The 11674-nt window shown below is 40.5% G+C and overlaps 1 pseudogene; it reads right to left on the bottom strand.

Moving 5' to 3' along the window:
• Positions 1–6553: 6553 nt before the first annotated feature.
• Positions 6554–9223, bottom strand: LOC150015424 (nucleolin pseudogene; annotated as a pseudogene).
• Between the last annotated feature and the right edge of the window lie 2451 nt (positions 9224–11674).

Here is an 11674-nt window from a genome sequence, read left to right on the forward strand (position 1 = left end):
GTTGGTCTTGCAAAAAGGGAGCAAATCCAGCAGCCTGTTAGCATACAGTGGGCACATTTCTGAGGTTAAGAAAGTTAGTAAAAACATAATACCTACCTACATTGGAAGCTTTCTGGTTGCTCTTTGGGATTACAAGAGTAATGTAATAATTGTCATAGGAAATAAGTAAATAAATAAACAAACAAACAAACAAACAAACAAATAAATCTGGCAAGTAAGAGAAACCTCTAGGGTTTTATTACTCACTTCCAAATAACTAGAAATACCTGAATATTTAAATATACAATGGCCAGAGCTAGAACCCAAAGGCTGAGATTTTCCTTGACCTTTTAAATGAATATTTTATGGTAAATTCTATACTTTAAATTCTAGATGTAGCAATTTTAACATAGAAGAAGTTAAAAAATGAGGCATAAAACAAATGTGACTTGAAGTGGGAATTATTTTTCTGAGAGGCCAAATTGTTAAGGAATGGTTTGGTACTTTTTAAATAATTAAAGACTATTTCATGGAGGAATGTAACAACCAGTTTTTATTTTACCATTCATAATATTCATTCATTCATTCATTCATTCATTTATGCATGCAAACATTCATAAAACAAGTGTTAAGTCTATTTCAGGCACCATGCAAGGTATTGTGGCTACAAAGCTGACTGAGACAGAAATTAGACATGGTTTCTGTACTGAAGGAGGATGTTAGGTCAGCTAATGAGGGTAATGTGATAAAACAGGGCAATGGGTATGTTAGGACATTGTTGCAGGAGCTGAGAGGAGAGGAGGTGTCATCTAACAGAGGACATTAGGAAAGAGTTGATGATACATGAAACCCCTTTTGAATTGGTTCTTAAAGAATGAGTGGGGCTTATTAGATGGAAAAGAGGAAAAAATAAAAATCCAAGCACAGAGAACAGTATGAAATGTAAAGTGAAATAGATGTTCTAGGTATAGTAATGGTAGATGAAATATATTTTGTGTGTATGTGCCAAAGAAGACATGGGGTTGGGAATATGGGTAGCTGGAATTCACCATGAGAAATTTAGAATGCCATGCCAAAAAAGAGAAAGAAACAAGTGTAAAATGCAAACTGTTAAGGTAAATTAAAGGAGCAATTTCTCTCCAGACAAAAATACTTGGACATTGGGATAATTAGGAAGGGCCCATCTAAGACTATAAATCATTTCTTGATGAGCCCCAGGGCCAGAAATAAATTTATTGACCATGAGTCTTCCTTAGTCCTCCATATATGTGTTTATGCAATTTTTTTGAGGAAAAGTTGAAAATTTAATAGCAAGTACAAAAAAAGGCAACCTAAATTAGGGAGGGGGTATGTTTTGGTGGGTGTGAGATGTTACAGAAAAAAGGCACACCTTTTCCACTTTGGTTTAATTATTAAAAGCATGTTTTAATTTTTTCTGATTTCAACAGTCATGCATGTTGTTCAAAATATGGAAATGAAGTCTCACAGAAGGAAATACTATGCAGCAGAAAGAAAGAAGGAACTTTTGCCATTTGCAATAACATAGATGGAACTAGAGAGAATTATGCTTAGTGAAATATGCCAGGCAACGAAAGACAAATACCATATGATATCACCGAATACAGGAAACTAATGAACAACACAATCAAACAAGCAAACTGAATCAGAGGCATGTAAACAAGGAGCAGACTAACAGTTACCAGGGGAGAGGAGGTGGGGGAGAAAAGGTTGGTACGTAAGGGAAGGGTCTAGTCAAGTAACTAGTATAAATGACCCATGGGCATGGACAATGGGGTGGGGATTGACTGTGGGAGATGGGGTGGGCTGGGTGGGGGTAGGAAATGGGAGAAAAGGTGGTACAACTGTAATAGATCAAAAAGAAAAAAAAAAGGAAATGAAGCTGTCTATCATGCTAATATAGTACATTTAAGGTGCTGTTTTGTAATTGGTTTTCTGCTTTTGCTTTTGTGGTTACAAATGGTTTCCATTTCAAGAGATAAGATAAAAAATACCCTCTTATATTTTCTTGCAACTTATTTTTTTAGTTTTCATATTTAATTCAAGTCTATATTGAATTTATTTTTATGAATGGTCTTAGGTGAGGGAGAATCATGGTACATTTACAAGTGTGGGCCTTTTTTTTTTTTTCCATTAAACTACTCATTTGTGTCTTCATCTTATTTTCAGTTTTGTCCATTCTCTGTTTTTGTCATTACCAACAGTAGACCATGTGTTTTCTGGGTGGCTTTCTTGCAGTCGTGAAGATAAAGTAGTATTGCTAATCTCATTCCTTCTACTCTTGTTATTTCCATCCCAAATTGACTAATAGGGCTTGGCCTTTTTGCCCCACTGGCCACCTCCTTAAGTTATTGAGCTGTTGCTAGCAGTTTAGTATGACCTGTAGAAAGTGCCCCCATTTGGTTGTCTCTGGAGGTTTTCAACAAAATCCAGACATCTATCTGACACATTCTTTGCTGACCTCCTGAGGGTTTTCCAAGCTGGGATGGGGTGGTGAAACTATCCCAAAAAGTTATCACACACACATTCTCCTTGAGTAATGCAGACCTTCCTTCATTCCTTAAGCAAACAGTGTGTTCCAGATACAGGGATGAATGAGAGGTAGTCTTTGCCCCCAAGGTACTCACTCATTCCTCTAGAATGCTCCAGAGGAGCTGCTGAGTTGAGCTACCTCATTGAAAAGACCTCATGGGCTGACATCATGGGAAACTGCCCAGTCTCATTCAATTTGCTCAACAAATATTTGTTAAGTTCCTTCTATTTGCCAAGAGCTGGGCTGGGTGCTGGGATATAAGGCTTCAAGGAGCTGACTGCTGAGTAAAAAACAGATTAACAGATGGTCATACTGTTACCGGCAAAGCGGGGTTCTTTCATGTGGCATCTTGGTGTAGAACCCAACAATTAGTGTTGAGGAAAACAGGGCTTTATTTACAATATTCCAACTTGGGGAGAGCTGTGAGCATTCCAGCTCAGAGCCCTGTTCTCCCACAATACCCAACACTTCCCTTGTCTCCCAAAAGGCTATAAGTCAAAATCATACCCAGAAGTACCCCATTCCTTATCTGTCAGCTCTCTCCTTCAGGATCTGGGGTACAATATCATCAGCCTTCTAATAGTAGTCCAGGAAAGCATGTGCCATCTTGCACTGGATCGTGGTGGAGTTCAGGTTTTAACAGGGTCCTTTCTGACTGTCCCAAGTTTCAAAAGTCCAAAAGTCCAGGCTTTAGAGTCTGCTGAATTCAACACAATTAAAGCAGCAGCATGCTGGCTTTCTTATTAGTCCAGGCCACATGGCTGGATCATTCCTATGAACTGCATAGCTGCTCCTTTCTCCTCTCAGACTACATGGCCCTCTCTTGCTTAATGGCTGCCACCTTATTTTTAAATCTAACACAGTAACAGGTTCTGACCATTAGCCCCACAAGCTCTTTTGTCACCATTCTACAGTCAAAAACCTTCTCATCTTCTTGGTGCCTTAGAAGGCCCATGGCTATTTGCATAACTAAGACACCAGCTACCCCCATAGATATGCAAAGTCATCTCTTAGGAAAAATGGCTGTGTTTCACTGAGTCTCATCCCCCAAATTTTTGGGGTGGCATTCTTTCATCCTGTAACAATACTGCAGTTTGATTAGAGCTAAAACAGGTGAAAGCTTTAGCTTACAGATACTAGGGGTGCTGGGTTATTCATCCTATCCTGCCAAGGACTTATCAGCTATAGTAACAACAAACATTTTATTTAATACTCAAAGGAATAGCAAAGTTAATTATAATCTAGTTAACCTGAGATTCTCCAGGGTTTCTTTAAACTCCCTTCAGACCCAACTTTTAGAGTTACAGAGGAAGTCGGCTATGGTTGATGAATGAATGAATAAATGGTTCCTCTCAACCGGGAACTTCATGTGGCTGCTTGGCCTCACAGAAGTCAACGCCAAGAGCAGCAGCCTGGAAAGAGATAATACAAGCCAGGCACCTCAGAAATCTCTTTTCCTTTTATTCCATTGACCCAAATCCATGGGCCCCACTGATGTTTGTTTTGGCTTCTTTCCTCTGAAGCCTAAGGCAGCTCATGTGTGGTGGGCTGTTTATTTGACAAATCTTTTAATGGATGAATTAGCAAGCTTCTTATGTGGTCACCTGATAGGTCAGAGAGCCTTCAGCCACACACACACAAAATTGAAGAATATGAGAATATGACCCCCCCCAAAAAAAAACTACAAGCAACCAAATCTTGATCATTCTATGATAAAGTCTTGTAATAATCTGAGCTCTCTCTATCTGTTCATTTTTCAAAAGATACAGGTGTAAAGTAAAATGTAGGCTAAGAATCTTCCAAGCAGGTTTGGAAGAAATTAAAGAGAAGTTCTGAGATTGTTGTATTTTTTTGTTTGTTTGTTTGCATTTTGATGTCCTCTCCTTCACTCTGGGCGCTTTGATGATGAGTAATCAAGACTTGGTAGAACCAAGTAACTGACTTCAGAGCTTGCTGCAGTTCTGACACTTAATACCGTCCCCCCCCCCACACACACACAAATAAGTCCCCTTGTGTCAAATAATTCACACTTCTTAAACAGGCACTATTGTCTTTCTAACATGGGGTTTAGGTAAGACTGGGGGGGGGGGGGTGGCGATATATGCAGACATTGCTACCCTGTATGCTTTCATTAATTTTTGACATTTTCATTCATTCCCTTAACTCCAAACTACCATTTATTAATGTCACACACTATTATATTGTCCAAAAAATAATTAGAATCTGGTTCTTGTAACTTCTCTACTTTCCTTCAATTCATTGCTGCTTAGAATAACTATCATTTTTACTCAAGGCTGTACATCAGCTTCTGAGAGAAAAAATAGCACAGAGGAACATTTCCAAGCATTAACAGTTCTAGATTAATTTAGTGTTTCTCAAGCCTCAGTTTCTTCCTATATAAAATGGGAGTAATCTCCCCCTTACAATGCTGTTGTAAGGATTGGGGGTAACATATGAAAAGGGCCTTCTACTGAGCTTAGTAAGTGGAGGCACTCAACAATCAGTAGTCATTATTATCACTATCATTATCATATATATATCATTTGTACTATCTTATTTTCTAAGATTTAAACTGTAGCCTAGCCCTGGCTGGCGTGGCTAGGTGGATTGAGCACTGGACTGTGAAACAAAGGATCACTGGTTTGATTCCCAGTCAGGGCACATGCCTGGGTTGTGGGCCAGGTCCCCAGTTGGGGGCGCATGAGAGGCAAGCACACATTGTTTCTCTCCCTCTCTCCTTCCCGTCCCCTCTCTCTAAAATTAAATAAATATAATCTTCAAAAAATAATAATAAAATAAGTTGCAGCCTAAGTATTGTGTGATCCAGAAAGAAAAATATCTAAGCATCTGCTGTTTCTTCTTCTAATTGGGGATACAAAGTAAGAGGGAGAAGAGAGAAGGCGGCAAGAGCAATGCTCTAGAGGAGAAATAACAAGTGATTTCTAGGTTCCCATTTCTATTTCTCCTAGATAATATTTCTATATCATTCTTATTCTAAAATCCTTTCTTAGCTCCACTACTTTCTTTCCCTCTTTCCCTTTTCTTCATTCTCTGTTCTGCTCCCTGAGTTTTCACAACTACATTTTATTCTCTATGCTCCCAGTTGACCTTAGTCAGTCATCTGAACAGGAATTAACCTGAGCCCTATGGCATACAATGACAGGAAGGGCTAGTACATGGATTATGGCACACAGTTTTCTAAGTTGTCTTCCCAGGGTTCCCTGGCTTAGAGTTCCATTGTCTGGAGGCCAGTTGTGCATCCTCGGGAAGAGGCCAGACCCATCTTCTCCCCTCTGCCTCCTTCAGGAAGGCTTGTTTGCTAAAGCAAAGCACATCATCGACAAGCCTTGTATTAAGCCCAAAATAAAATAAAATTATTTAGAAACAATTCCCCACCACTATTGTTATGAGTCTTCAAGGGAACCATAGTTGTTGGTTAGGTTTTCATTATTTCAAGTTTTTTGTTTGTTGTTTGGTCTCTCCCTTTACAGCCTTGTTCATTCATTCATCCATTTATTCCACATTTATTTATTAATGACCTATTTTATACCAGAAACAATTCTAGGCTTTAGAAATATAGCATCACAACAATGACAAAGCTCATGCTCTGGGATTTACATTCTACATTGCAGGGAACATAATAAACAAACATAAAAACTGTAAATTAAAGAAAACAAGATTGGGAGTGGTGGGTGACAGTGGAAGAATGCTTAGTAAGAAAGCGGGAAACAAGGATGTTATCAATAAGGAGATGGCATTTGACAAAATACATGAAAGAAAGGAAAGGTGAGTTAGGTGGCTGTCCAAAAGGAGATATCCCAGCAGAGCAAGCATCTCTGACATGAGAAAATGCTTCAAGTGTTCAAGCAACAAAGAGAAGAAAACGAGATTGCAGCAAAATGGGAATTAAGGGGGTGGCGGGAGATAAACTCAGAGAAGCAGCCTGGGAGTCATCAAGTAGGGACTTGTCCGTGGTTAGGAAAGTGGATTTTGTTTTCTTTTTTTTTTTTTTTTTTCTGGCACCAGAGTTTAGGACCTTTAATTTGTCCCAAAGTTGCTGAAGCGAAATCATGATAAAACATTCTTTCCTTTATACCCCACAACACACACACAAAAACCTATTTGTAGGAAAAAATGGTTTTGTACATGGGAAGAAACAATATAAATTCAAAAACTTACAGATAAGGGTTAGCTCTATCACTCATCTCTTTAAAAAGTTTATATGAATATCCAGTCAAAACCAACAAGGTATCTCCCTTGAAATGTTATCTATGCGGATTTCCAAATAGACCACAGGGCTGTATATACTGTCTTGGAATGTCCTTAGAAGGCTCTGTCAGTGATCAGTAACAGAGTAGAGACCCCAGAGTCCTTTCTTTCAAACGGAAGAGGGAAAGACAGGAATAGAAGAAATTATTCAAACTTCATCTTCTTTCCCTGTGGCTTGTGGTCGCCGCCGCCGCCTCTGCCTCCCCGGAAGCCTCCTCGACCTCCAAAACCTCCCCGGCCTCGGCCCCCAAATCCTCCTCAGCCTCCTCTGCCACCACCTCGGCCTCCAAAGCCACCTCGGCCTCCGCCACGACCCCCGAAGCCACCTTCACCCTTAGGCTTGGCCCAGTCCAAAGTCACTTTGTTTCCATCGATTTCACCATCTTCCATGGCCTCCTTGGCTGCTTTGGCGTCTTCCTCACTGTTGAAATCTACAAAACCAAACCCTTTAGAAGAGCCCGTCTCCCGGTCTGTGACTATCCGGGCCCGAACAGAGCCATCAAACGACTCCTTTAATGTCTCTTCTGTAGTCTCCTCAGACAGACCTTTGACAAACAGAGTTTTGGACGGCTGGCTTCTCGCGTTAGGTGATCCTCTGGGTCCTTGCAATTCCAGCCTGATTGCTCTGCCCTCAATTTCTCTCTTATTACAGGAATTTAGAGCTTCTTTAGCATCTTCAAATGAAGCAAATTCTATAAATGCATACCCTTTAGATTTGCCATTTTGGTTCTGGGCCACTTTGATAGACGTTGCCTTCTCAAATACTTCCTGAAGAGTTTCTTCTGTTGCACTGTATGAAAGGTTGCTTAAAACCAGAGTTTTTGATTCACCACTCCAAGTGCTATTCTTGCCACCTCTGTAGTCTTGACTTTGACCTTTCTCTCCGGTATAGTACAGGGAAATGGATCGCCCATCTATTTCTGTTCCCTGCTTCTCTTCCAAGGTTTTCTCTGCATCAGCTTCTGTCTTAAATTCAATATAAGCAATCCCTTTACTCTTTCCATCCTTGCTGACTAATCTGATCTCCATAGCATCTTCAAACACCTCTTTTAATTCATCCTGAGTAACTTTATAAGGCAGATTTTTAGCCAAAAGTGTTCTTGCATCTCGATCTTTTTTACTGTCTTTTCCCTTTGGTTTTTCTAGTTTAATTTCATTACCAAAGACTTTTAAACCTGTGAGTTCCAAGGCTTTTTCCAGGTCTTCAGCAGATTCAAAATCCACATAACCAAACTTCCGAGACATACCAATTCTGACATCCACGACAGCAAGATCGTTTTTAGCGAAAACGTCACTGATACCCGTTTTTAATTCAGGGGCAGATTTGCTGAAGTTCAGGTTTCCAACAAAGAGATTGAAAGCTGTAGTTGGTTCTGTGGCTTCCACCTTCTGCTTCTTGGCTTCAGGAGCAGCTTTCTGTTTGGCCATTTCCTTCTTTCGTTTTCCAGGTGCTGCATCTTTGACTGGCTCATCTTCATCCTCTTCATCCTCCTCCTCTTCATCTTCATCATCCTCATCATCCTCTTCATCATCGTCCTCTTCGTCGTCATCCTCTTCATCTTCATCCTCAGCTGTGCTCTTGGCCTTCACAACAACAGCTTTTGCAACTTTCTTAGCTTTGGCTGGTGCAACCTCCATAGGTTCTTCTTCAGAGTCATCTTCTTCATCTTCATCCTCATCATCATCCTCATCCTCATCATCTTCATCATCATCTTCATCCTCATCCTCATCATCTGAGGCAGGAGCAATAGCAGCAGCTTTCTTCACTGCTGGCTCAAATTCATCCTCATCTTCATCTTCATCCTCATCCTCCTCCTCTTCACTGTCTTCATCATCTTCCTCATCACTGTCTTCCTTCTTGGCATTTTTGCCGTTCTTTGCTCCCTTGGCTGGGGTGGCCACTCCCTTCTTACCAGGGGCTGCTACCAATGCTTTGGCTGGTGTACCTCCCTTCTTGCCAGGTGTGGCTACTGCTTTGGCTGGCGTGACTGCTGCCTTTTTGCCAGGAGCAGGCATAGCCACTGCCTTTTTGCCAGGGGTGACAACTGCTTTCTTGGCTGGTGTGGCAACCGCCATCTTTTTTGCTGGGGAAACCATCACCTTCTTTGCTGGAGTTGTGGTAGCCTTCTTGCCTTTTTTCTGAGGAATGATCACCTCTTCTTCACTGCTTTCTTCATCTTCATCTTCTGACATTTCCTCATCTTCACTATCTTCTTCTACCTCCTTTGGGGGAGGAGCCATTTTCTTGAGGTCACCTTGGTTTTTACCAGCCTTTGCGAGCTTCACCATGGTGGCGGCTTATGACGGCCGAGCGTGTGACGGGTGAGTGGCGCAGATGAGCCCAAAGGGACCTAACGACGTCGATGGCGGCCGCTGGCACTGGAGATCCGGAGCGCGTACGTTGCACTGCCAGCTAGAGCTCGAGACTGACGGATTTTGTTTTCAATGAAATGGATGCTGTTGGAGAGTTTTGAACAGAGGTCTGCTGCAATCTGACTTACATTTTAAAAGAATCATTTGGGCTATGTGGTGAAGAAAAGACCACTGGAGAACAAGGGTGAAAGAGGGAGGACCAATTAGGAGCCTATTTCCACAAGCCAGACACCTGATGCTGTTGGTAGTTGTTAGTGGTAATGGAGTCCACACAGGTTAGTTTGCTCACCCTCTTACCACCAACCCAAAATAGAACTTCAAATAGGGTTTCAAGTTCTTCAAGAAGATACAGAAAAGTGATATAAGTTTCTGTCTACTTCAGCAAAGATTTCTTTAAGTGGCCTAAAGAGGTTGACATTTATAGTCATGCACTGCTTAACAATATGGTTTGTTCTGATAAATGTGTTGTTAGGTGTTTTTATCACTGGGAACATCATAGAGTGCACTTACACAAACCTAATATAGCCTACTGCACACCTAAGCTATATAGTATAGCTGTTGCTCTTAGGCTACAAACCTAGATAGTGTGTTACTCAACAAAATAAGAGAGTAAATCAAGCACAGAAAAATGATGTAATCCATGACACAGAAAACACAAGTCGTAGGAGGCTGCTGCCAGTGTAGTATGCCATACTGTTTTTACCGCAAAGATTTTTTTATAAATATTGTAGAATATGACTTAAATCAGTAACATGCTCATTTATTATCATTATACAGTAGTATATATTGTATATAATTGTATGTGCTCTACTTTTTCACGACTGGCAGTGTAGTAGGTGTGTTCATACCACCGTTGCCACAGACACATGACCACTGCATTGGCGCTATGATGTTACAAAGGCTACAGTGTCATTAGGCAATAGGAAATTTTTGACTCCATTATAATCTATGGGACCACCATCTTACATGTGGTACATAGTTAACCTAAAGGTTGTTAGGTGCTGCATGCCTGTATATTGCAAACACCATGGCGAGCCATGCTGAAGGCATCATTTTACCTTTATGTTCCCCTCTGCTCCTCTTTGGTAGACAACTCTCTTTCTCTGCCCAGATTCTTGCTTCCTATTTACTTAAAAATTTTCCCACCCAGCTATGCAAAGGTGTTCATCTCTTTTCCAGCTTCTGCTGCCCAAAAGCATACAATCGAGTCCCCCGTAGTGTTTGGATATAAAGCATCTTTTGGTTAATAAAATTTGCTCTCCCCTTAAGGTAATGTAGAAACCATCTATTGTTACTGGAATATGCTTATGCAGTCTTACTCTCTACCCAAATAGTTCATCCAAACAAAGATTTTTTATTTTTTGTCTCAAAAAAAAAAAAAAAAAATTCTGCTGGTCAAACACTTCTACTTCTAATCAGGCCTGCATCTAACATATACTTCTTTCAGTCTCATATTAATTTTGTTGTTTCATGACAATATCCTTAAACAGATGTAAACTTCCTTATGGACCTTCTTGCTTATCCCTACACCTTTAACATTAGCACAACGTCTGTCACTTAGCAAGCATTGCTGGATTAGAACCAAATGTACTAAAACATTGTTACCTTACTATCTTTTGATGAACCACACTATATAGATTTGGGGCTGATGGGTTGATGCTTTCTCTGAGTTTTATAAACTGCATAAAAATTGAGAAACCAGAATTTCAAAGTGGAGAGACAGAAGTTTAAGCATAGACAATTCTTGACTGAGACAGTAATAAAATCTTCACTTTCCATTTTCTCTTTCTTATTCCCTTCATTCCTGGGTAGTTTGTACAGGTTTCTGAGCCTTGCTCTTGCCTGGCCAATTAAATAGCCTGCAGTATTCTCAGGGGAGGGGAGAAATATTTTTGTTCCATGGAGAATGGAAACTTCACAGGGGTGGGGATCACGTCTTTCCATGTTCTGTTCAGCACTTGGTACATGTTGCTCTTGGTATCCCTCCAGGATATACACTTTTCCTAGCAATTTGTCTAATCATACTGAGCAGAATATAGATGAATTACCTAATTCAGTAGGTCCCTCTGACCTACAGCATCTGGTTAGACAGCTTTGTATCAATAACTACTGCCAACTGGCTGTCACATGTTCTACTTTCCCCACCCCCCTGTCAACATCTCTTTGGATGCAGAGTTGGGAATGGAGGGAAGCCACAGGCAGCAGCATAAAAAGCCAAAGAGCAGAACCAACACACAAGCTCATCTGTGAGATGGAGCTTTAACAAAGCAAACTGCAAAGCATAGCAGATCTCTACTTTCTAGCCTGATCTATATATATAATGCCAACCATTAAGATCTAGTTTGTCAGTATTACTATGTACAGTTTTTAATATTAATTTTAAAAAAGAACTTCAATAAATCATCAAATTCTATGGCAGGTAGATTATAAGCTACATGAGGGTCAATGGCTGGGTCCAATTAACTTAGTATTCTCCAGAACGATCTTGCACACTACCTGTCT

The sequence above is a fragment of the Furipterus horrens genome, unplaced genomic scaffold, assembly GCF_987537825.1.
Source record: "Furipterus horrens unplaced genomic scaffold, mFurHor1.1.pri manual_scaffold_3, whole genome shotgun sequence".
NCBI lineage: Eukaryota > Metazoa > Chordata > Mammalia > Chiroptera > Furipteridae > Furipterus > Furipterus horrens.